Raw genomic sequence first — 24,799 nt, forward strand, 5'->3', positions numbered from 1 at the left:
GAAATTAAAGATAGTAAACTTAAAACAAATAAAACGCAGTACCATAGTGTGCAAAATTAGATATAATGAAAAGAAAACCATAATCATAATTTTCTGTTTGTTGATAAACTTATACTTTGATGTTATGATATACTGTTAGCGAAATCATCAGGGTTATGTAGCCAGTGTGTACGTTCTAGAATGCTGTTGTGTTAGGCTTACGTAAGCAAAACCCAATTTGGGTTTGATATTAAAATGGTATTACCTTTTTAATGTTTCTCTCCTTTTTAAAATTAAAATACACTGATGGAAACACATCAAATTGTAGACCAAATTTAATTCATAACTAGCGTAGTAATGTCTGTATTTCTTGCCAAGTTGTAATGTGGGATTGAATGTTTGTAGTGTTGAATGTGCTGCCTATATGTTCCCAGTCAATTTCTGACAATATGAATTGATTTTTGATGCAGTCATTATGTGTTGTTGCTATCTGTGTGATCCTTTATTTCTTTCCATCAGTATAGTAACAATCCATAGCCTTATTATCCCACGGGGAAGCTCGAATGATGAGCCCAGGACATATGTGATTGCACTTTCAGTGGATGTAACATCGTGTCAGCTGATTAATTTACTGTTAGCAGTTTGATTATAGTGATTGGAACAGGCTGTATGTTATCATATGTTATTAATGAGATCATAAAAAGGCACTCTGATTCTCTTTATTAATACAGATTGTATGTTCTGAGAAAGAAAACGTTATGAGCTGCCGTCAGAAAAACAATTATCTTAACGCTACAATAAGGTTCTGTTGGCACAGTCGATAAAGAATAGTGTTCTAGGACGCTCGTTATGAGATAACTGTAGCGCACACAGTTTCTATTGATCCTGGTCTACTGTTATTATCAAGAACTTTGTGGTTTGCTCCTAACCGTATCGGACACGTGTCTCTCGCTCACAATAACTTGACCTACAACGAGACTTTATCTCAATCACTGATAAGATCACCATCACACGGGGTATCCTTTCGTCATTATCCGTCCCAGTATCGGGAAACCCCGACTCAGTCCGTCTCTCATTCTATATATTAGCAACACTAAGGCGAGCGCTATTCTCCGCCGATACTGCCGACCAATGTGTCTTCGCTGTGACGCTCGCTCGGCCCTCTAGCGGCAGTACCTGGCTGGTTACCTGTGTGTTATATCAGAAGAGACTGGAGTGTTGTGAACAGGACAGTGTGACTGACGTGTTTGTGACTTGATTCACCGCTGGGTGTCCCTCGGATTTCCTTCTTTTCAAAATGTGTTAAGGTAAGACGGTTTCGGCGTTCACTCCTACCGTACAGTTATTAAACATTGTTGTAAGTGTTGGTGGTTGTCCTTCTCTCTAACCGTGTTGACAACAGATAGGACGGTACTGTAGTGACAACTCTATAGCAGCTGATGATGTTTTAGCTTTGTGGTTGATAGCAGTGCCACTGTCACTATTCTCAAAGCCCATACTCGGATAGTGTAACGAATGCGCAGATGTCAGTTACCTGTGATTTAGGTACAAATAATAGGTCCAGTCCTAACCTACAATAACTAGGGAGTAAAAATAATAATATGGGCAGTTAAAAACAAACATGGACCAATAATATTAAGTATTTTGCAGCTCGACAAAAGGTTACTAAAAATCGTGTTTTCGTATTTTTAGGAGACAGTTGCTCCTACCCCCTCCCCCGGTAATTCCAGTTGTGGGTGGTGTATGTGTGTAGTCTATAATCTAGAAACACCAGTGATGTGCGTGACACATTGCAGTATTATCACGGCGAGCTAATAGCACACACTCATGTCTTTAAAACACGTACAATTCACACTCTATCTTTTTTATAGAACGTTGGCCGATTTAAAATGCAACTGACAAGCAAACTCAAGAATTTTTTTTTATTGTTCATGTTAAGCTGTTTTATTGGGTTTTTTAAATTTCATTTAGGCCTATTAAATATATTTCTATTACTTGAAAAACGTACTTCAATGTCCAAGTAGTGTAGTGTTTGTAATGTGTGTGTGTGTGTGTTTATAATGTGTGTGTGTGTGTGTGTGTGTGTGGGTGTGCGTGTGTGTGTGTGTGTGTGTTTTATAAAATTAATGCACATGAATATACAACACACATTTTTAGCATATAAACAATTAAAAATGCCCAAAAGCTACATTTTGACGTCTCGATTGACTCATTGTTTGAGGCGTGTTTAAACAGTGTTATTTAACTCTTGGGTGTCTGTTACTCATTGTTTGAGGCGTGTTTAAACAGTGTTATTTAACTCTTGGGGTGTCTGTTACTGTACCAAAAAACAGCTGACATGTTTAGCAGTAACCCCACATTGTCTGATTTGGCAAAATACAGTATTCAAATTTGTAACAGTTAGTACTGAACGCATCGGTAGTTCAAGCAGTGCAATTATTTTCCCATTTATTACCAAACAATAGTCGAAACAGATCCTTCATGTCTGACATCTTGTGTGACACCGTGGCCATCGTGGCGTTGTGTAGGCCGATGCTAGCAAACCCGTCACTCCGCCGACTAATCTTGTAAAAATGTGTGGCTGTCTGCATATAAGGTTACAATTTATTTTTTCAACGAGATATGTATGTATAGTACGCGTGCTCTTCAGAACTTTGATACACTGTTGTTGGTTTATTTGGATTTTATTATTTTATTTTTAAATTTAGTCTCGCCAGTGAAAGAGTACAACATTATAATTTTGTTTTATAAATACATGTATTTGTATTCGTAATAACCACTTTCCATCAAATGTCATCAAATAGATGTTTGTATATGATTACCTGTATTTTAATATTGGAATATAATATATAATAGTTATCATACCTATGCTATCAATATTTTTTTTCTTTAGTTGATACTTATAAAACAAATTAATTAAAGAGACATTCCCGAGTTTTCTGCATTATAAGATGTTTCCGACTAATAAAATATTTCTACGATTAAACCTACATATTAAATATATTTTCTTGTTTAGAATATCAGTGTCTGTATATTCAATGTGTTTCTGATCGTCTTAATATTTGTAAGAAGCCCACACTGGATTTTGTCTTCAAATTTTATTTTAGGAAATTAAATTAAATTTAACCTAGTACAAATATTAGAACGATCAGAAACACGTTTAACATACAGACACTAATATTTTATGATGAAAAATATATTTGATATGTAATTACAATCATTAAAAAGTCTCTGTTAGTCGATAACATCTTTAAAATTTCAGCAAACTCAGGAATGTCCCTTTAATATAATATAAGTTTCAGAGCAAAGAGAGATTTCTGCGCATTCTATTTGTTTACACCGATTTATTCAGTTATTCCCACATATTGGTAGAGTAAATGTTCATCTTATAATAATAATTAAATAGTTTATTAATATGTATCCATATTAATTTACGTCCGCATAAAGACTCAGTTATGTGACATTGTAGATGTTATTTAACAGCAGTTTGAAGAAGATATTGTGTCAAATACTGCAATATTTTTTATTTCACATACAAAAGTAGGCCTACAAATATTAATCAAAAATAGTGTGCTCGTCATTTAATTATAATTATATATTAACCATGACATGTAAAGATTACAGATTGTTTTTGTATTTATTTATTTATGTATTTATTTATTTATTTATTTATTTATTTATAAATATTTATTTATTTATCATATTCTATGAAACGTGAGGATTTTTTGTGTGGGTTTATTTATGTGTTGAGATTTGTGGTGAAAAAGCCCCCAGTATTATTCACTGTTTCTTGTGATTACTTTTATCCCATCTTTTTTCATTGTAATCGGTTGTTTCCTGGCAGATTTATTACTTCATCCTTAATCTATTTTGTTCTATTGGTGTCAGTATTATTCGAACTCATCATGATATATCTTGTAATATCTTTACAAGTAAATCTATTCATTTCATTTACAAATATAATAGCAACATTACAAAATACTTACCATAAAATGGATTTTGTTCTTTTTTTCTTTCTCTTTAAAAGTGTTTTGTCTCTTTCCTTTATTTCTATTTGTTTCATTGAGGTAATACTTAAATTATACAATAACAGTTAATCATAGTATAGAATTTCTTTTCTTTCTTTCCTGTTTTTCTTTTTAAAAGTTCTTTGTGGTGTGTTTTTTTTTCTTTCAATTTCTTTTATTCAGGTAATATAATTTCTGTTAATAGCAATTAAATTTAAAAATATCTTAATATTTCGTGTGTGTTTTGTGATGCTCTTGGATTTAAATAGATGACAAATAACTAAATACAATGTATATTAAATCAAAATGGCACAAACTAGATTGCTTAAGTTAATATAGAATTTTGCTAATTTGTAGAGCTCAAACAAAATATTTAAATACAATAAAATAAAATAAAATAAAATAAAATAAAATAAAAATAAACAAACAAACAAACAAACAAACAAAAATAATAAAAAATAAAACAAACAAACAACTAAATAAAATAACAAACAAACAAACTGAGAAGATTATAAGTATTATTACGACTTGCCCTGTTAGCGTGGAGGTCTGTGGTAACACGTGTAGAATGAGCCGGTGACGTCACGGGTTTGTGTGTGGAGGATCAGGCTATGTTGACGGAGAGAGTTTGTAAACACAAACATTCTGCACTCGTCCAGCGTTCCGCAAATACACACACGAGTTGTGTTGACGTGCTTGGTCTGTCTCCAACTGTATCCAGCAGTGTGACCTCTAACACGATTATAGCGCCCATTTGCGCCTCTTTTACACTTCTCACGTCACCTGATTGATTGATTAAATACTGTAATGAATTAATGCAATATTGCAATGTGTTTTTGTAAAAATATATATTTTTTTGTTTCAAAAACAATTTTCAACGATTCCTGGGTCGTAGGCTATCTAACCAAAAATATATTGGATATCGACAGAGACAAAAGATACAAACAGAATATAGGGACTTCTCCAGTCAAATAAAAGTATATTGGAGATTGACAAGGACAAAATTATTAAAAAAACATTTAGGGTTATCACAAGTTAAATAAAAATATATTGGTATTCGACAATCACAAAAAAAAAGAAGAAAAAAAAAGGATCTTCATCGGTTAAAAAAAAATATATTTTGAGGATCGACAGTGACAAAAGAATCAGACAGGAATATATGGTATCCATTATTTAAATAAAAATGACGCTTAAAGAAATGAGACACTTTTTCATACATTCCGGGTGTTTGTGGGTGGAGGGGGGAGGAGGGTAAATCGCTAAGTATGGCTCCGGATTCAGATATCAGTAAAGATTGCAATAACAGTAATGAGTTCTTCTATAATAATAATAATTTTAAAAATATTTTAAAAAATCACTTTCATGTATTAATAAACAATAAATTCAACTATTGTCGTAAATAACCTACAACCACCATCTACTTTTGTATTTTTCAAATAAAAACTTTTTGTTTATCTAAGAACATTTTTGGTAATATTTTGATCACTTCGTAATCCTACAAAGTAAATCCACAGGGATAAAAATATCAAATAAAGGTAAAGTCACATCTCGTTCTTGGATTTCAGCCATGGAGCTCTATCAAATTACAAACGTGTTGGAAGTGCATAATTATGTTTTGAAGTTCTACAATATAAATAGCAAAATCTGTTTTTATGTAAGAGTCAATACATTTGTAATTTTCATAAAGGTCTAATGCTGAAACGTCAAGAGAGAGAGAGAGCATACTTCGCAATACTGTCTTATGGATAGTCTGAGATAATAACGCCTTAAAATAAATAGCTGTCACTTTTGATGTCAACGTAATCTAATCCATGGTGTGGGTTGAACAAATTGTATTTTACGAAATTAAAATTATTGATTTTGTTTTTATCACAGCAGGCATATTGTATTTTGTTCACATACAGAAGTCCATAACTCGCCATGGCCTAATTTGTATACAAAGGTTTATTATTCACTAGGGCCAGATACATATGAATTTTAATTACATGTAATACAGCATATACTGGCATCTTTACACAACTAAAAATCTGAATGACCTTTTTTATGATTGTCTTTTCTGTTTATTAAATAAATATTGTGGGTTGTCTTCTGTTGTATAGTATACGTAGAATAAAGTATTAGCAATTTGTTTTTAAATATTAATACAGACAGTACCAAGTATACAAATACAAACTTCTTTTTTTGTTTTAAACCAAAGAGAGTTAAAAATTGTACTTCTCAAAATGTGGAGGAGTGTCAAATTTTGTTTCAAAGACTACTCGGGTAGAAATCGCACCGTTAAAGACGATTAAGTGTCTTAAACGATAGTTTATTTTTAACATATACAAGTAATTTCTATGACTTAATGACATTTATCTCCAAAACCATTGGACTGTCAAAGGAATGGCTTGAAAATAGGGACGTGATATCTTTCACCCCTCAGATTAAACTAGTGCGTATCTCAATAGCGAATGTCTGCAAGTATTAATTTTACTGGGGTTTTTTTTCATAAATTGTTTTAAAATTAAATATTTTCCATTCATAATCAAGTATTAAGTCTGAGTCATTTTCATTTTGAAATTTGTCAAGACTTTATCCTGCCCTTAAAATATGTTTCTTTCAAAAATAGCGCTTTTAACCAAACACTCTTTCTTATCATCTTAATATTTGTAGTAGTTCAAATTTAATGTTATTTGCTGTTGCATATTTTTGTTCGTAAGTACGAAATTATTTAGAGGGAAATCGAGTTTGGGCTACTATGAACATATTAGGACAGTTAGAATGACAGACAGAGATATGCTAAATTACCTTGAAGGGTAAACTGATCGTAAGTCGGGCAACTTTGAAGCTGATTTCTGTGGTGTTACGCTATCACAGGTATTAAAGAATAAATAAATTATAAAGATTAGCTATAGAACGATTTATCGGTCGTTTCACAGTTAAATAATTGCAGTGTTTTTATTTAACACCAGCTAAAAGCAACCACAGCTGCACTTTTGAATACGAGGGAGAACATTAAAGTTTTGTTTTTTTATCTCCTATTTTAATTTGGAAATGAATACATCGCTAAATAAATATTTTGCACGAACATAGTATTTATTTTGGAGATGTTTGTACATATAATTTATATATACCTCCTTTAATTTTGTTTGAAAATGTCATTAATTTGAAGTCGGACAGTTCACTTTTATCGTTTGGTCATGTTAATGTCAGACTCAATGTCTAAGTTTTATTCCTTCCAAACACCGCCAAGGCAGGGACATCTTTAAGTAAAAAGAACATTCGTTGTCTACAACCATTAGGTAGTTCATTTCATTATTTATTTAGATACTTTTATGGACATAGTTTGATTAACAACGTAGGTATTTATTTTACTGTAGATGTGAACAAGATTCGAATTACAAGCAAATGTATTCGAGTCACAGTCGACTTTTCAAAGTGTTATATTTTGAATCATATTTTGTTTCTTATAAAGAACTTTTTAAAAACATTGTTGGAGATAAAATGAAGTCTAAAAATACCAGCTATTGTATATTGATCGTTTAATGCATCAACGATAATACACTAGATGTGATCTATAATGTTTTCATCAAGCTGTGCGACTCGCGATCAGTTTACCCCACGTTTTATGTTTCTAAATACATCTATAATAATAATAATAGATAAGACATTTTGCTTATGTTTCATTACAACGTTACAAAATACCAACAGTTAAGATACAACTTTGTAGTCTGCTCTTATACTCAAAGCAAATATTATTCATACATATAAATTTAATATAAGGAATTTCTTTTAAATGAAGTAAAATAAGAACAATATAATTATTACTCATGTGTGATACGATAATTGACTGATGAAAATAAAAATTGATTTAAAAAACTTTTAACAAATGGGCAATCATTTATATATTTCAGTCGTTGACGAAACAATCAAATATTGTAAGCTAATTTTAGCATGTATGTGTGATATTTATTAAAAACATAAAGACATATCCAATTTAACTTACCGACAAGCTAACTTGTAAGATAGTAGTTTTTCATCTTACCTTTGTTTCAAGAAAAAGAAAACCTTTTGGTTTTTATATAAATCAAATTATCGTTTTTGCCAAGCTTTTGAAAATAAATATAAAGTATAAATAAAATAATACTTGCTATTACATAACAAATTAAAATATTTATAATAATTAAAATAATGAACAATACGTACATAAAAAACAACTAATGAATAATTAATAAATAATTATTTACATAAATAAATAAATAAAATCATCACATTTCATAGCAGATATTGTATATAGTTTCTAAGCTGTTTATTATAAACTCTATTTGACCGAGAACATTGCAGTTTTGAACTAAACTTTAGTATTCGTGTGCAAGTGTATCATGAGGGCTATACACACTCTCGAAAAGAGGGATTTAGAAATAAAGCGGCCGAACAAAGGATTATTTTATTTGTAAACCAAACACTCTAACGGAGTCTATATGCTACGTAACCCGTCACGTGACGGACGGTTTCCTACCTGGCCGCACACATCAAAGGCCGCTGACACCTGTACTGGTCATCCGGGCAGTAAAATGTCCGTCAAGCCGCGTGCTACTCCGTCAGCCGGGTTTCATCCTTTCTTTTGTCAGAAGTCAGGAGTGTAAGGGTGTTTGAGTTGGTTTATGGGCCCTAATTCTGTCATTAAGAACTTTGGTATATTATTAGCCGATAAAATACGTTCACTTTAAACTCGTGTGTGTTCGCGTTTCGCCGAGCATTGAGACGCCGTGATTAATAAGTTACTTTTCTTGCTCCAGTGGGACATAAAACTGGGTGATAAATTCCTCTCTGACAGGGCCGTGACAGCGAGGCCTTTCTCGTGGTTTTTCATTCAGAGAAATGTGTAGCTGCAGTTAGTCTTTTACGACCTTCAAACAAAATGGTCAAAGAGTGAAAGACCACTTCCTGAATTACCATAATTATTACGTTCCTAATTTCTCTTCCTTCCTCCGTTTGTGGATTCCTTATTTGTTTATTTCTTTATTTCATCTACAATCTGTTTTTCTTTTCTCGTATTTTATTTGACTTCTCTATTTTGTTTTTGTTCTCTCTCTCTCTCTCTCTCTCTCTCTCTCTCTCTCTCTCTCTCTCTCTCTCTCTCTCTCTCTCTCTCTCTCTCTCTCTCTCTCTCTCTCACTCTCTCTCTCACTCTCTCTCTCTCTCTTCCTTATTATATATCTTAACAAGCACTATTTTTGTTTTTCTGACACATATGATGTCCTTTATATGGTATCTGCTTTCTGATTGCTTTGTACTCCACCTGTGTGTCCAATGCAGGTTTCTACGTATTAAAGTGCTCCACGGACAACAATAACAACAACAGCAACCTAGCGATATTGGCGCTGTCAGACACCACGGTGGAGTTTAACCCTTCTCACGGGATTAAAACCCGACCAGACGGTCGGCCGTTCATTGTGGTCATTGTGAGGCGAAGGTAGTTCGGACTGGAAGACCTCTGAGTTTTTTAACACAAGCCACGGGCGGCCAGGGGTCAGCTTGATTCATATACATCGATTCACGGAATCTAGCCCACAGTGTTGTTACACTTGTCCGCTCATCCATTGTCCGAGCGTCCCGGCCCGACACAGCTTGTTGGTCGTGTTGCTTTTGTTATTGTTCTCTTTTTAAAACACAAATATGACTTGGATAATGTATCGGAGAATACTTATTTCAATACTCTTTTGTGCATGATTTTTTGTTTTCTTTATAACGCATGCGACATTGACGTATCCATTATTTTTAAAACACGCGCACGGATATACGTTAAAACTCACGCACGCGCATGTACACGCGCATGCACATTCACAAAATAGATCAAAACTCGCACAAGGAATAGTTGTTAACAGACACCTCATTTGTAATGTAAGCTACGGTTGTATAAAAGGCCGTGGTATGTACTGCCCTGAATGTGGGATGGTGCATGTAGTCCATGCATTGGTGGGAGCGTGTTTCTTCTCTTATTATCTGTGTGGTCCTTAGAAAAAAGTGTTGAGTGTGTCGTTAAAAACATTTCTTCTTTCTTTAAACCTTTATATGCATTTTCTCATAGACACTGACAGTATATATTACGTTTATTAAATAACTACAACAAACTTTAAAGCGCAGATATGTTAATTTCGTCACGATAGTGTTCGGGTGTAATCGCTAACAATGTAGTCGGGTTCTTACGTGGGAAACTCTCAGCTGGGACTGAATTGGACCTCGTCTTTATCACCAGTGAGACTCAATCCCCACCCAACACTGTCCGTCACAACTCACAGAACAACAATCAAACACGTTTTACACCTTGAACCCTCGACATCTGGACTCTGCGTCCAGTTTTCGTATGACCTAGTCCTGTTTCTGTTGTGTCTGCAGGTCCGTAAGAGCGATATCTGGAGTGGAAGGGGAGCACAATATCTAGTGGGGGGCACAGTATTCAGTGAAAGGGACGCAAGCGAGATTTTTTATCTTTATTTATGTATAGTATAGGGCACAACAAACGTACGTTTTTATCTTCAAGTGGACAGCATAGCCCCCCACCCCGCCACCCACACCCCACTCACACACGGTCCCAACTAGCCAGAACTGTCTGTGCCATTTTCATCATATGCTATCAAAATTCCCATGGCAACTATCTGTTCATTCGTTTTTATCCTTATGGTTGTAATTAATACTATTTTCGTTAGAAGTGCCCATTTTCTAATTGGAGGAAAATGCTGTTACTGTGTCTGGATCCCATGCATTTAAAATATAAAGGTATAGACTCAAGAACTGAACAAGACCTGGACCCATATATTCACAAAACATCGTAAGTCTAGTTTACACGTAAACGTAAATCTACGACTTTAATGCCATGGTGTCGTCACACAGATTGTATTTCGTTAAAGTCTGGAAGCTTTGCCAAACTCTTTTGACAGGACTTTAAACGTTTTATAAGCCCGACACCTGATTCTTTCTCAGCTGTCCCCAGTTTATTTCAAGAATCAAGACAGACGTGGCCTTTATCGCGTAACCCATATTTCTATAGAAACCACGTGTCTTCTTACATAATAAGTCTATTATAATTTTATCATGTTTAGTTCTCTTTGTAACAAAATCACCGGAAATTGTACATTGTTTTAACAAACATCTGTGTTGTGTTCAGGAGGCCTAACTTCCGCGAGCGCTCGGTGTCATGAATACGACATTTTCTTGGTATAATATTATGAAACTATTGTTATGCATTCTGTGATTTTTAATCTTCTTGTTAATATTACATTTGTCTCATTAATGAAGGTTTTAAATACAAATTTTCTAGTAGCACCTGCTACAGTTAATGCATTTTTCTTTATAATATAGAAAACAATTATTCTATAAAAAATCAATTACGGAAATTTCACCAGTGCAGGCTTAATTTTAATACCGCTTGTCCACATTCAGTTGTCTAGGTAACTCACCAAAACATGTGATTTATTATTCAATGATGCTTAGCTCTGGCCTGTAATTTGAGTTCAAGTACAGACCAATCGAACAATACACTTTTGTGATTTATTATTTGCTGTCCTTGAGTTATAGTCAGGTGCAGCTAATTATTATATAAACACATAACATCCTATCAATGATAGACTCATAGTTTACATGACGGGATTTGTCTGTACCGGGTTTCGTGATATAGTGTAGTTTAAACGTCTGTACCGAATTTTGCAATCTGATTGAAATCAGACTTACTGTGGTCTATAATTGTTACCGATGGAGCTGATTTTAATCAGATTGCGAGTTTTGTGTCTTATACCATATTCTAAATTTCTGTACAGACATTTTGTGCTTTATAGTATATTCTAAACTCCTGTACCGAATGTCGTGCCTTATATTATATTCTAGTCGTCTGAACCGAATTTCGTGCCTTGTGGTATGTGCTAAACGTCTGTACAGAATTTCGTACATTATAGTGTAAACTATGGGAATCAGCATGCCAAAACACATTCTGGTTTTGAAATAAATATAACCTGCTTTTTCAGCTTTATGTATCTGATATACAAGATTAAATTTAATTTTTATAATTATTCTTACCTTTATCGTTTTGTTGTACCATATCTATAGTCCGTACCATTCTCCTAAAAAATGTGTTTTTTTGTAAATAATTTCAGTTATGTATGACGTAAGACGAAAAGTAAAAGTGTTTTGGAATTAACAAATTGTTTTTTTCCCCAATATTTAGAAAACAATCGGTTTAGAAATAAATAACATGTTTTAAATACCATAGTATCAAAACAAGACGTTCTCTGTGGGAAGGACTATAGAACTGAATTATATGTTTTGTTCATAAAGTACAGAACTTTTTGTTCAGATGTATAGATAACGTAATGAGATTTGTTCCTTAGTTATAGTTAAAAAAACAGGATCCCATGTCCCAGGTGTTGCCAGCATCGTTTATACAGACAATTAGAAATTAATATTTCGTTTCCCTAACATATTATTAAAATAAACCGTTTGTATATTTCCCTTTATGAAGATCTGTACACCTCTGTATATGCTATAAAGAACCCATTAATCTACTTACAAATGTACATAAATTTTATCTCTAATGCCCATTAATTAGAACTATTCATCTAGAATATTTTATAGGTTTCTCTTCCACTTTACGGTCGTGACATATGCAGTATATGCTAATAGGCTTCGTTATTTAATATATTCCACATAGCCATTAGACTGGCAGTAAGTGCGAAAGTCGTATCACCCGTAAAGAAAACAATAAAGTTGCCATCACACTGAACTATTTTTATTCCTGGACATTAGTGTGACACTTTGACGGGAAATACCAGCAGGGGTCGCTTTATGTTATTATGGCTCTGCTTTGAAGTGGGATCGCGTTCACTCTTTCTGAACTCTAAACGGGAATAGCTCTGGGGACAGAAATATTTATTGCTTATAAAAATACAGTTCTTCTCGTTGTTTGGATGACGTCGTCGACAACAGGACAAGATGCACGACGCCCAGCACAGCGATCCCCTTCAACAGCAGCATGACAATTGTACGTTGTCAATGACAACGCCGTATGAGATAAGATGGCAGTCACGGGTGTCTGTCGGAATTGCAGGATGTGGTCTTGGTTTATTTGAGGGAACTCAGCATTGACCACAGCGGTGTCTAGCTAATGGGTCGTCACATAAGAATCGTAATGAAATGACGAATGCTTCTTTTTAATGGCTAGGGCTTTTTATTGTCATGGGTGTAAGATATGAGCTTTCTGCGTCAGAATATGTGATCCCAACATTCTTGTTTGACAATAACTTGGTCTCAAAGCTGATGTCGCTGTAATTCCAGAGTCTTTTCACTCCGAGACAATGATTTTGTGGCTAGTATTGTAATGTGGTCCAAATTGGTACAGATTCACGAATGTGGTTCTAAATGTCTTCTCGAATATCAACGTTTATGTTTAGTGTTTTTAATTCTAAATCCTGGAGCTCGTCTAGATGTTCTAGTTAGGTTTTTCTAGTTAGTCTAAGTTCATGATCGGTCAAGTTTAAATTCATGAATTTGGCTAGGTGTCCTGGTTGAGTTCTGATAGTGTAATTTGAAATGCATGATAGGTAAAGTCTAAATTCATGATCATAAAATTGGCAAGATGATCTAGTTAGGCTCTGCCAGTTGGTCTAAGTTAATGATAGATCAAGTCTAAATTCACGAACTTGGCTAGATGTCCTAGTTAAATTTTGCTCGGTTGTTCATATTCATGAATTTAAGTTTATGATCTTAACGATAAATAGCATTTTGAAGTCAAAATTCATAAGCAGCTCAATATGCCCCTGCCCTGAATCCCAACACATCATTGTGTAGTAGATATAATAGACCTACGCAATACTACAAGCCACGAATAAGTGATTTTTCGCCTATAAGCAGTAGCCCGCTACTGACAGTGTCGGGTTGACGAAATCAGATGTGTATGACAAGGGACAACAGTTTTATCGTCGTTTCTCATTCTAACCAGGTCGTTAAATGAAAACATCTCTTTTCAAGGAGGCAACAAACAACATTGACACGGAATCAATAACACGTATGACAGGCTCGTGGTCTTCTAATGCCCGCCTAGTTGTAGTGTGTGCGTAAGTGGTGTGTGTTTGTCACTGTCAAAGATGCAAGTGTTACTTGGAGTCAGTCTAAAGGTTTTCATTCAATAGGTATTAGTTCTAGCTCTAGTTCTGTTCCGTGTGCAGACAGCATTTGTCTGTTTAGTACGTCATAGGCTTCCTACCTTCCAATTTGTAAGACTTGCGTCCAGTTGTGTTTTCCGTATTGATCAATACGTTCTAATACTACTTTTCATCTCTCCTTTATACAATAATTGAAACAAAATCCATAAAAATAAACCTACCGAAGTTGGCAAGAGGACACCCACGTTTTGCTTTTTCTTCTCTTTTTTTCTTGTTGTTCTTGTTGTTCTTCTTTTTCCTCTTCTAGTACTAGGAGTAGTTAGATATAATTCAAGCAAGGCTAATTTACAACTTCGCTAGTGTAGTATATACTCTTAACAGAGAATGTTTTCACAGAAACATGAAACAAAGGTATAAAATCATCCTAATAAAATAGGTGGATTTATTTATTTATTCATTTAGTTATTTATTTCATTTATTTATTTGTTTGTTTGTTTATTTATTTATTTATTTATTTAGTTAGTTAGTTATTTCAATGAAGAAGAAGTTTTGTGTTTATCAATTAAATTAAGTTTTATTTTTGTTCTATGCAAACTGGTATATGTCTTCGTGAAGTATTTCAAGAAGACACAACCTTATTTTAAAATCACCACAGAAAGCTGTGACGTAGCGAATCGCACGTGTTTTGTGTAGCCGAAGATGTGCGGAATGTTCAGATGTGTTCTCGTTCTGCAGGCGGATGTGGCAAGTCTGTGGGACTGTCATACGTGATGGGGATTCTAAGTCCTCGACACCAGTAGGTGCTGTTAGCCTGCGTTTATTAACAGACAACTCGCATCCACAACAATCTGACAAACCTGAACAAATAGTAGTCAAGAGGTCAAGGTCGTTGTTCAGGAAAAAGAATTCCTCGAATGACATTTTATTTTTAACGCATTGCTGCTTGCTTAAGTAAACGTTCGCCTTCAATCGATGTACGTGAGTCCCATTTTGATACGGGGCAGCCCTGTTAGCCCTTACAAACGCGGTGTTGATGGTGTGTGTTGCATCCTGGAATATTATAAAACTGTTTGGCACAAACTGTTAGATTTCAGGATCTAGAGGTCTGTTTGTTAATATGAACCAACAGACAGACGTACTGTTTGTGGCTGTCCTCAACAACGTCTCGAAAAGAATGTGGACGAATTGGCAAGCTGTTAAAATCGATTTTGTTTGGCTTAATATTTTCATGGATTTAACCAAATATTGCAGAATTGACACCCCGCCCTCCACCGTCCACAAACACTTTCCTTGATATCCGGATGCTTATGATACGGACAAGTGGCTATATTATAGATTACTATATTTTGCCAAGCTATTAGGTGAATATAAGCCATTACAATTGACAACTGTACCATTGGCGTAGATATTTCCTTTAGAATTATCAAACTGTATTGTTTGTATTTCTTTTTACACTATTTATAAATATATAATACTACATGAGTGGCCGTTTGATACGAGTTGTTTTAAAGCGCATCTAACACGCGGAAGCTGTAAAGCATGCATGGTTTCGAAGAGCGTAGGGGATGAGGTGAGAACGAAACATTCCATTTGACAACTACGTTTCCAATGTAGATACGAACCTTTTAAAGAGAGCATACCATTATCCCCGGAATAAGCTTTTAGCCAACGTGCGAAGGGTGGATGGGTGCGTGCGTCGCATACCACTGGATACGGTTGTGAAGTTTACGTTTTATATTTCCACGAGTGTCTTTACATTACGAGAACCATTCATCATGGTCGTATCATACGTTTTGAGTGTATGATTAAGTTAATCAACTGTATCAAGCCCTACACTGTAACCGGTTCACGCCGTGACAGTCCTAAGCTGTCCGTAATGAGGGGTTACCGGCCCGAGTCTGAACTCGGTTAGCATTCTGAATGGCAGCCCGCTCCCGGTCTCTGTCTTCTGATCCTCGTCTGAATCGACCGGAATTACGAGAATGGCGTAACAGTTTATTTGTTTGGTGAGAGCCGGACCGGCCTGGAAACTCGGTGTGGTGGAGGCGGGACGTGGGGATTACCGTGCAAGACACCAGGTCTGGTCACCAGATCGCGCCAAATCGTTGTCAGCAATTATAGGGCCATCATGCGCCAGGTAACCCCAGAACTCAAGATTTTGATTTAGTCGACGACAGGCTACGAAGCAGGCCCGTACTTGGAGGGGGCGGAGGGCACGGAGGAAGAGTTGCATCCCCCAACAAAAGTACAAAAAGTTTCTAGTTTGAAATGGCCCTTTGTGTGTATCTGGATAACACCCTCTATTGTTGTGCCCTGGCTCTTCTTGTACTGCCACCCCACTTACTTAAAGGTAGATACGGCCCTGCGAAGCCCCGCCACCCCACCTGCCCGCTACCCGGACTGTTTGTGCTCTCTGGCTCTTGCTAAGTGCGAGCGGTCCCCTCTCCCCTCAAAATACCTATCCTGTCCTGGACGAAGAAGCTGACGTAAGTCGACACCTGTGCCCATGACAGGCGTGCGCTACAGCAGCTTGCTCTGAATGTGCACGTTAGACCCTGTGGCCTGATCTGACCTGCGAAGTGTTGCAGACAGTAATTGCGTTGAAGCATATCTTTTTAATACAATAAATAATGATAACGCACTATGTATATCACATTTGCATGACAAAATCATTCATATTCGAGTGTATAAAGAGTCCAGAGGATGTTTTGCCAAAGTCGTGATGACAATTTGGCAGATGTAATGTACATGATGAGATCGAGTGTTCGCGAGAGATGAGCAAACCTTGCACGCCAGTGATCCCTCCAGGAGCACAGCCTATAGTTTTAAAGTATGGTGTTTTCACATAAACGATTATATTCAAACATTTTACAAAAAGAGATGAAAAAGTATGCACAAAGTCAAAACAGGGTATAACATCAGAAGCATACGGTCAACATAGGGTATAGCACCAAAAAGTACCAGTAACATCGTCATAAGATACTAATACGTTATCACAAATACCAACCACATGTTGTATATTCGGTATATTTAATACATGTTGTTTACGTCGTTATACTGCCACAGTTGGTGTCTGGTAAAACACGCGAACACAAAGTAAACAAGCTACCCAACTTAAATTTTCTGTCTCCAGTTGTGTGCTGTTGTAAAATGTTATCGACTTTGAATACACTATCTTGTTTGGAACATCAGTGTGTCTATATTACCCACTGTGTTTCTGGTCGTCCTAATGTTTGTAATAGCTTAAACTTACGAAACTATTAGCACATAAAATCTATAATCCGCCGCACAGAGAACGCCTTTTTAAATGCTATGGAATTTACTACAAGTTATTGATTTCTAAGTCGACTGTTTTCTAAACTGGACATAAAAATAGTGAGCTTTTTTATTATTTTATATCCAAACGCTTTTACTTTTCTTCTTACGTTAAACAAAACTGAAAATATTTACAAAAAAACTAAACATTTTTATAGGAGGGTGGGACGAACTATAGTTTGGATTACGACCTGAAACATATTGAATGTACAGACACCGATGTTGAAATCCAGTCGTTGAAAAGGCTCTACTAATCGAAAACATGTTACAATAGCAACAAACTCGGGACAGTCTCTTTAATCTGTGCTGGAATGTGAGGACACGGCTGTCTCCACCGTATTAATTTTAGAACAAAGCTAGCGACCCTCTTCCTCCCTGACAACTCGGTGTAGTTCGAGCGAGAGACTTGGTCAGCGTGAATAGAACCGGACGGTTCATTACTGGCACCCGACATTTGATACATGTCAACCACACCTTCTGGTAATTAGTTACATTTACCCACCCGTATTGATGTCGGCAACTGGAATAACTCTGTCGCATCTACCCATATTAATATCACCCACTGCATTAACCTTGTAGCAGCTATTCTGAATTTCTGACAGTTAATCAACGTTTATCTTTACCGAGTCCATGTCGCTCTTATTATTGGTTTGTGTTGTACGTATTTGTTCAAACAATATTGTTTAAAACCCGACAGGTGTGCTGCGCTGAGAAATCATAACGTTAAGTTCATTCAGTTGAGGTAAAAATACAGAATTTATGCTTTTTGCTAAGCTTAAGTTGGTGGGTTTTTGTTCCATATTCTTTGTTGTTTGATTCTCATGAAACAAAAACCATATTACGGCCAGGTTATAAAATGGCGACACCCTAAGTCAAGTTAAGCGTAACAGATCCCCTATTATAAAATATTAGTATGTTTCAAGTGCTATGCTTGTGAATTTGGTATATCCTTTAATAACTTTGTGTACAGGTGAAAAACTAGTTTTTATTAGTATTAGTTTGATTCTTCTTTAGAGCTTTTTGTTTTGCGGTACATACTTTGTTGACTACTCAGTGTATGCCTGAATCCGTCTCTGAATTCTCGTTCAGTATAACATTGCAAAACAACTGAAACAGACCGGACAGTTAATTATTAAACGATAGCTTCTTCGTGTATCTACGTCAGTAATCGGCTTAGTATAAATAATATAACTCATATATAATTACATTTTGATTCAACAAAAAGCAAATTGGCAAACAGCCATCTGTTGGTAACACTGAACGTTAATCGTCAATACTGGTGTTCGCATGTCAGGCTGTTAATTAGCTATACCGGTGTACAGTAATATGCCGGTATGTACCACTGGTATCTAATGCTGGTACGTTTCACCCAGCCAGGCATATATATTCTGAGAATTCTTCCCCCTGTTAATTTTATGGTTCATTAAGCCACAAACTGATTCTGTAATTGTCGCAATCTGTAGTTAAGTGGATGTTGCGGATACCAGTTTTCGTGTGGTCTAGTGCTAGCATGCGTGTTGCCATGGTGACAGCGTTGGTGATGAGCTTTGTCTATATTGAGACGTCATTTGTATTAGACTGGTACTTAATCTGCCAGTTTAAAACATTTTACGATATTAACCTTTTGGACAGATACTTACAGTTGATTTACTTCTAAATCGTCCTTGTGTATATAGATAAATGAATGGGTTGATGGATAGATGAATTGATGGATGGGTGAATTTGGATGGGTGGGTGAATGTGGGTGGTTGGATGGATGGATGGGTTTGGGTGGTTGGATGGATGGACGAACAGAGAGAGATAGAAAGACACGATAAAGATTGGGGAATAGACGAGGTACTGCCTCCATATCGTTGTTAAACCACCTATGTTTATGGCTCATATTGTCGCGAGTAGTCTGCGCATTGCAAGAGTTAGGGAAAACTGGACGTTTGCCTGTGTCCAGGAACTGATGTAGGATTGTTCTAGTTAGGAGTACATTTTCCAGAAATGGCGTCTACTATATTTCAAAATGGATTAAAATGTATTATTACAAAGACGATCCCCCCCAAAAAACAACAACAAAAAAAACACGCAATCAGCGAGATAAAAAAAAATCAATTGAATTCCTCCGTTAAACCCTAGATTTAGGGAGGCACTTCGATGTTGTGGTGTATGCACATCCAATTACTCCCCACCCCCACCGGATCTGCGTCAGTGTATTGTTCGCAGTCTTCAACAACTTTTTTTCCCGGCTACTATACCATGAATATAACACACCCCATAGTAGTAATATTATATATTCGTGCATTCGAAGATGTCTATCCTACACCAGACAGAAATAAATGGACTGAAAACCTTAAGTATTATCTGTCTGGGACAGTGTTCGGTCGAGTTGTTTTGCCGTGAGTAATTCAGCTAGTAGACAGTGGTTGATATTATATCATATTATATACCTGCGCAATCACGCGTGATGTTAAACACGACCAGACAGAAGATCGTTAATTGCATGATGACAACATAAATTCGTAATCATCTTAACTTAATTTAGCGAACACAAGCAGCAATTCAGCAAAAGAAATATTTAAAATACAAAATCTGTCAATTCAGCAATATTAATTGAAAGAATGATAGCTTAATATATGAAGTTGAAATTTAAAGTTTGTTTTGTTTGACGACATCACTAGAGCACATTGATGTATTATTCATCGGCTGTTGAATGTTAAACATATGGTAACTTTGACACGTAGATCGATCCAATGACCCTGTCCTACCTTGTCATGTAAAACATTGTTGTTCATGTTTTCCTCATATGCTGTTGCCTAACGCCCTGGGTGTAATACAGTCCTGTTCTGTTCTGACCCAAGACCATCAGGTGACTGCTCTACCGGCTGAGCTAAACCTTGGGACTTCCACATATGGTGGAAGAAGAGTAGTTTGAGTGGCCAAGTATTTTTACCGACAAAACTAACATGGGTGGGTTCGTAATTCACTGCCGGCTCCTATCCACAGTGAGTGAGTGCACAGCTTGATGAGGGGTGTGACAGGTGCGGAAACAAGGGTTGGGGGTGCACACCCTTCTTTTGAAATTCGAAATACCATAAAACATCCAGTGTTTAGTAAATAGATATATCGCATTAAGTGGGGTTTTTTTAGTGGGGAACAAGTAATATTTTGGTCATTTTAATATTTCTGTGAAAGATTGTTATGCTGAATACTGGAAGTCTTTGTAATTGTTGCAACCCCCCCTCCCCCCTCCCCCCCCCCCCCTTTGGACAGACAGACCATACAGCTGGTGTATGTTTGAATTATGACAAGTTTACACAACACACCAGATTTAATATGCCAGTTTTGGTTATAATTGGTTAAACTTAACAATAGCATGGTATTCTTCACTTAGCGATCTCTGCCCATGTTGGTTATATCCAGACGAAGATGGCTTCACAGAAAATCATCTTTATTGATCGCGACAGCACAATTTGGTCAAAATTAAATAGTCTGCTGCAGATGACACGCTTTGCACGCCACCTGTCGGTAGAAGTATCTGTTGGACTATCTGCGACTGACAATGTAGGCCGTGCCGCGGAGAACGACCGGGTACCAGTCGACAATAAGACAGTTTAGACGCATGCGCCTTTAACAATACCGTATATTTAACTCCTTGACATCGCTTTGTTGGTGCGATTTCTGAACGGCGGGGTGTAATTACTACGGCACTTTAAGCGATTAAATTATTGTCATCTGGATTAAGGGGTCGAACCCCTGTCTTTAGTTTGCCTTCTGCTCGCAAAACGAAGATGAGTTTTAATGATCCGCAGTATACTGAAGTCAATAACATTTTCGAATAAAGAAATGTAGTTCATGATAAATACGAAAGTCAAAGTTTTACCGTATTTAATATTCCACCGTGGGATACCATTTAATTTAATTATCTAGATACATAATTAGACCAACATGAAATCCATATAACCTGGAGGAGAACGAATAATGGGGTGGATTACTAACAAACTGATGATTAAAAGAGAAGTATTGAAATATGTTTTGCACAGTGACGTGTACCTTTATTTATTCCATTGCCCACTTTTCTGTCTCTTCTTTGAATGCCGTTTTAGTTCTTCTTGTCTGGCAGTTCATTTTCTTTTACTGTCCAACTCCACATTTTAGTCCTTGTTTTTTACCAGTCATAACACACCAGTACGTCAATCACAAACCTGCCATTTCTCTTTGGTCTTCGCTGTTAGCTTAAACTGACCAATAAATACTAAGTGTTGACTTTGGCGGGGAAATACTGGTGTATATGTTGGCTAATAAAATGTGTTTAATATAGGGGTTAATAACTCAGCACTAAGAATGTTTTATTCTGATTGCGTAAAACGCCGTGATATGTAACTTGGGAGAAATTGATGTCTTCTTTTCATAAAAGTTTTTCTTTGGCGTCTTTAGGTTTAAATATTCCATGTCAGTGTCGGCTGTTATGAATAAATCGCTACCTCTCTTATTAAATGAACCAAATTAAGTCAGTTGAATGATTGTCGCATAAAAGAAACATGCCACAGTGAAATTAAAACTAAATATTCGCATTCATAATCGAATGGCTGGTGAAACATTTTGTTAATTAAGATCACCGACATATTTCCTATTGCTAAAACTGTCGGCTTAGGCATTTTTGTCAACCGTACTGCGATACAACGAGTGAGTAATGTGAAAGTTATGATATGAATAAAACCCCGTGCAAGGCGCTCAAATCCGATAATATGTTGACTTGAAGATAACTTAACCCCGGCTCTGGGTTAATCTGTTAACCCACTGATCCGCCGACTCTAGCGAGCGTTCCATACAACAGTTCTTATCAGCCTGTCTTTTCATACGTTTCCTGGATCAAATAAAGAAAGCATATATCACGAATTAGCAAACACCGGGTAATGGCGACATGATTAAAACGACATTTAGGGAATTTCTAAGAAACTCCTGTAAAAAGATAACATTTTAACAACGATCGTGATTAATACGACACGAGGTGATCTGTCAAATCCCTCGCTCCTTCTGGTTTTAGACCTAACTGCACGGACATATTCCTACGTCACGGATCAATAACCATACAAGACTTGTAAACTGCAGACCCGGCGTTAATATTCTAATATGACTGATCGATAGGCGAAAGCGACCAGCCTTTGAGCTGTGACAGACATTATTTTTATTGCATATCGCTCATTGGATAAATATATGTGGGCGGGACCTAATTATTGTCTACGCGCATTCAGATGGCGTGTTGCACACATGAGTCTGCGCAGTGTCAGTTGTCCAGGCTTGCAAGGTATTCTAGCAGAATTTAGCGTGAGTATTAAGAGAAACTATTATCTATATATGTTATTTTTTGTCTCTTCTTCTTATGAAAATTTACATATTCCGTGAAATTAATTAGAATTGATAAATTAATAATAATGTCTGCCTTGGTTTGATCAAACAAGTTCAATGTACACGGTATATTATTATCGACAACTGCTAATTGTTTAATTATTACATTATCGTGTTAATACATTAAAAAAATTATATGACTCATCCTTAGATATGTTTAACTACATATTAAGATGTAGAAGTGTAAACTATTTATTATAATAGAATGTGAATTATCTTCAGATAGCCTCCTGAAATTTACAACCAACTGTAATGTATGTGTTGAATCTAGAATCATTAATTAAGCTGCATAATATCATAATCGTATGTTAATTGGAGAATGGACGTCGATTAGACCAGATTAAAACAGGTTTACGACGAACCCAAACTGTTTTGGATTTTTTTGGTCCACAAGAAATTTTACAGAGGGTCTAGACTGTGGTGAGCAAAGTTTCTAGGGAGGAGTGGAGAAAATACATTTTAAAAAAAAGAAAATTTGCTTGAGGTTGGGGAGGGGGTTTCAGCCCTTGAAACTCTCCCCCTGCACACATCCCAGCATTCAAAATATGGTTTTATTCAATATTATTTCAGGGTACGTCTTTCATATAAAACTTATATGTTACATGTGCGATTACCTTTTACGGGGTTTTCTTTCTCTTTTTTTTTTTTTTTTTTTTTTTTTGGGGGGGGGGGGGGGGGGTGAGTGGTTGACGCAAATAAATCTTTGCAGCTTTTGTTGTGTCTTGTAATAATACTATAGCTTATAATGCAGCTAATCTACCTAGTAACACCTACCTGTATGCAACTCCCTCTACTATTACTAACCTTCAATTAACAAAAGCTATCAGATTACTGGGAAGTGCAGTAAGCGCATGGAAATACAGGTAGATTTCTCATTCTTCAAACTTGTAAAATTCATGCATGACTATTAAATACCAAAAAATAATTATTAAATTTAAATTTTTTATTTCAGTATTTTCTGTTTCCGCTCAATTCTTCAAAAAAACAAAAAACCCAAAAAACCCAAACCCGACAATGATGTGAAATTATACTGAACAATCGAAAGCCATCTTATAAAGTTTATTTACAAATTAGAATGGTGTATTACGTCACAGATATATCAACACACGTGACCACAAATCTCTAAAACATAGAAAACAAACAGAGCTTTTCTGTAATATTTGTTTAGAAAATAAATGACAAATAGCTACATGATAGAAAAAAAAAGAAAATCTCTGATAATATTACGCTTTGATCCGTAAAACATTTCGCTCGTTGATATACCAGTGTAACAACGGCGAATCTCGTGTATTACGTGCTAACCGTATTAACCGCATGTTAGATACTAAACAGCCGTAGACTGAAATGTGCTGAGGTGTTGTTAAACTGACATTCCTTTCCTTTCATCTAGCATCTTATCTAAGCTCATCAAATAAAGGCACCACCAGATCGCGGTAACATAATATCGATGTATCGTGTAACTGGGCTTCATACTGATATGGTCGAGCGCATGTGAAAAGGCATGAATTGTTCGTACAGGACATTCAGTTATAAAAAAATATATTCATACATAATATCCACCCATTAAAAGTGTAACCAAACTTTGCTGAGTAAACTGGGTACATTGTATGTTAAACTATAATGTGTGTATAACAGGGTGGTGGGGAGTGAAGTGTACCGAGACAGACTGACCGTCAGACCGTAAACAATGTAGTAAAACAGGTATACAGTGCGCTGAAACTGGCTTCGGTGGTGTAGTGGTTAAACCATCGTCTGGTAGGTTATGGGTTCGCCCCCGGTATTGTCTCCCACCCAGAGCAAATTCGACGACTCTGTGGGTAGGTGTAAGTTAACTACACCGTCTTCTCTCTCACTAACCACTAACTCACTGTACTGGACAGACAGTCCACATAGCTAAGGTGTGTGTATGTCCATGGCAGCGTGCTTGAATCTTAATTGGTTATAAGCATAAACATAAGTATACATGAAATG

The 24,799-nt window shown here is 36.0% G+C and overlaps 1 protein-coding gene across 3 annotated transcripts in view; it reads left to right on the plus strand.

The window, feature by feature from the left end:
- Nucleotides 1-459: 459 nt before the first annotated feature.
- Nucleotides 460-24,799, plus strand: part of LOC121372597 (four-jointed box protein 1-like) — a 42,395-nt gene continuing 18,055 nt past the window's right edge. For 2 of the 3 annotated variants that reach the window (XM_041499007.1, XM_041499005.1), the window contains exon 1: nucleotides 460-1,286. The gene's annotated coding sequence lies outside the window, so the exon portion shown is untranslated. Of the gene's footprint in view, nucleotides 1,287-22,664; nucleotides 22,748-24,799 lie in introns of those variants that run through there. The other variant, XM_041499006.1, reaches the window with a different exon arrangement.

The sequence above is a fragment of the Gigantopelta aegis genome, chromosome 4 (assembly GCF_016097555.1).
Source record: "Gigantopelta aegis isolate Gae_Host chromosome 4, Gae_host_genome, whole genome shotgun sequence".
Taxonomy (NCBI): domain Eukaryota; kingdom Metazoa; phylum Mollusca; class Gastropoda; order Neomphalida; family Peltospiridae; genus Gigantopelta; species Gigantopelta aegis.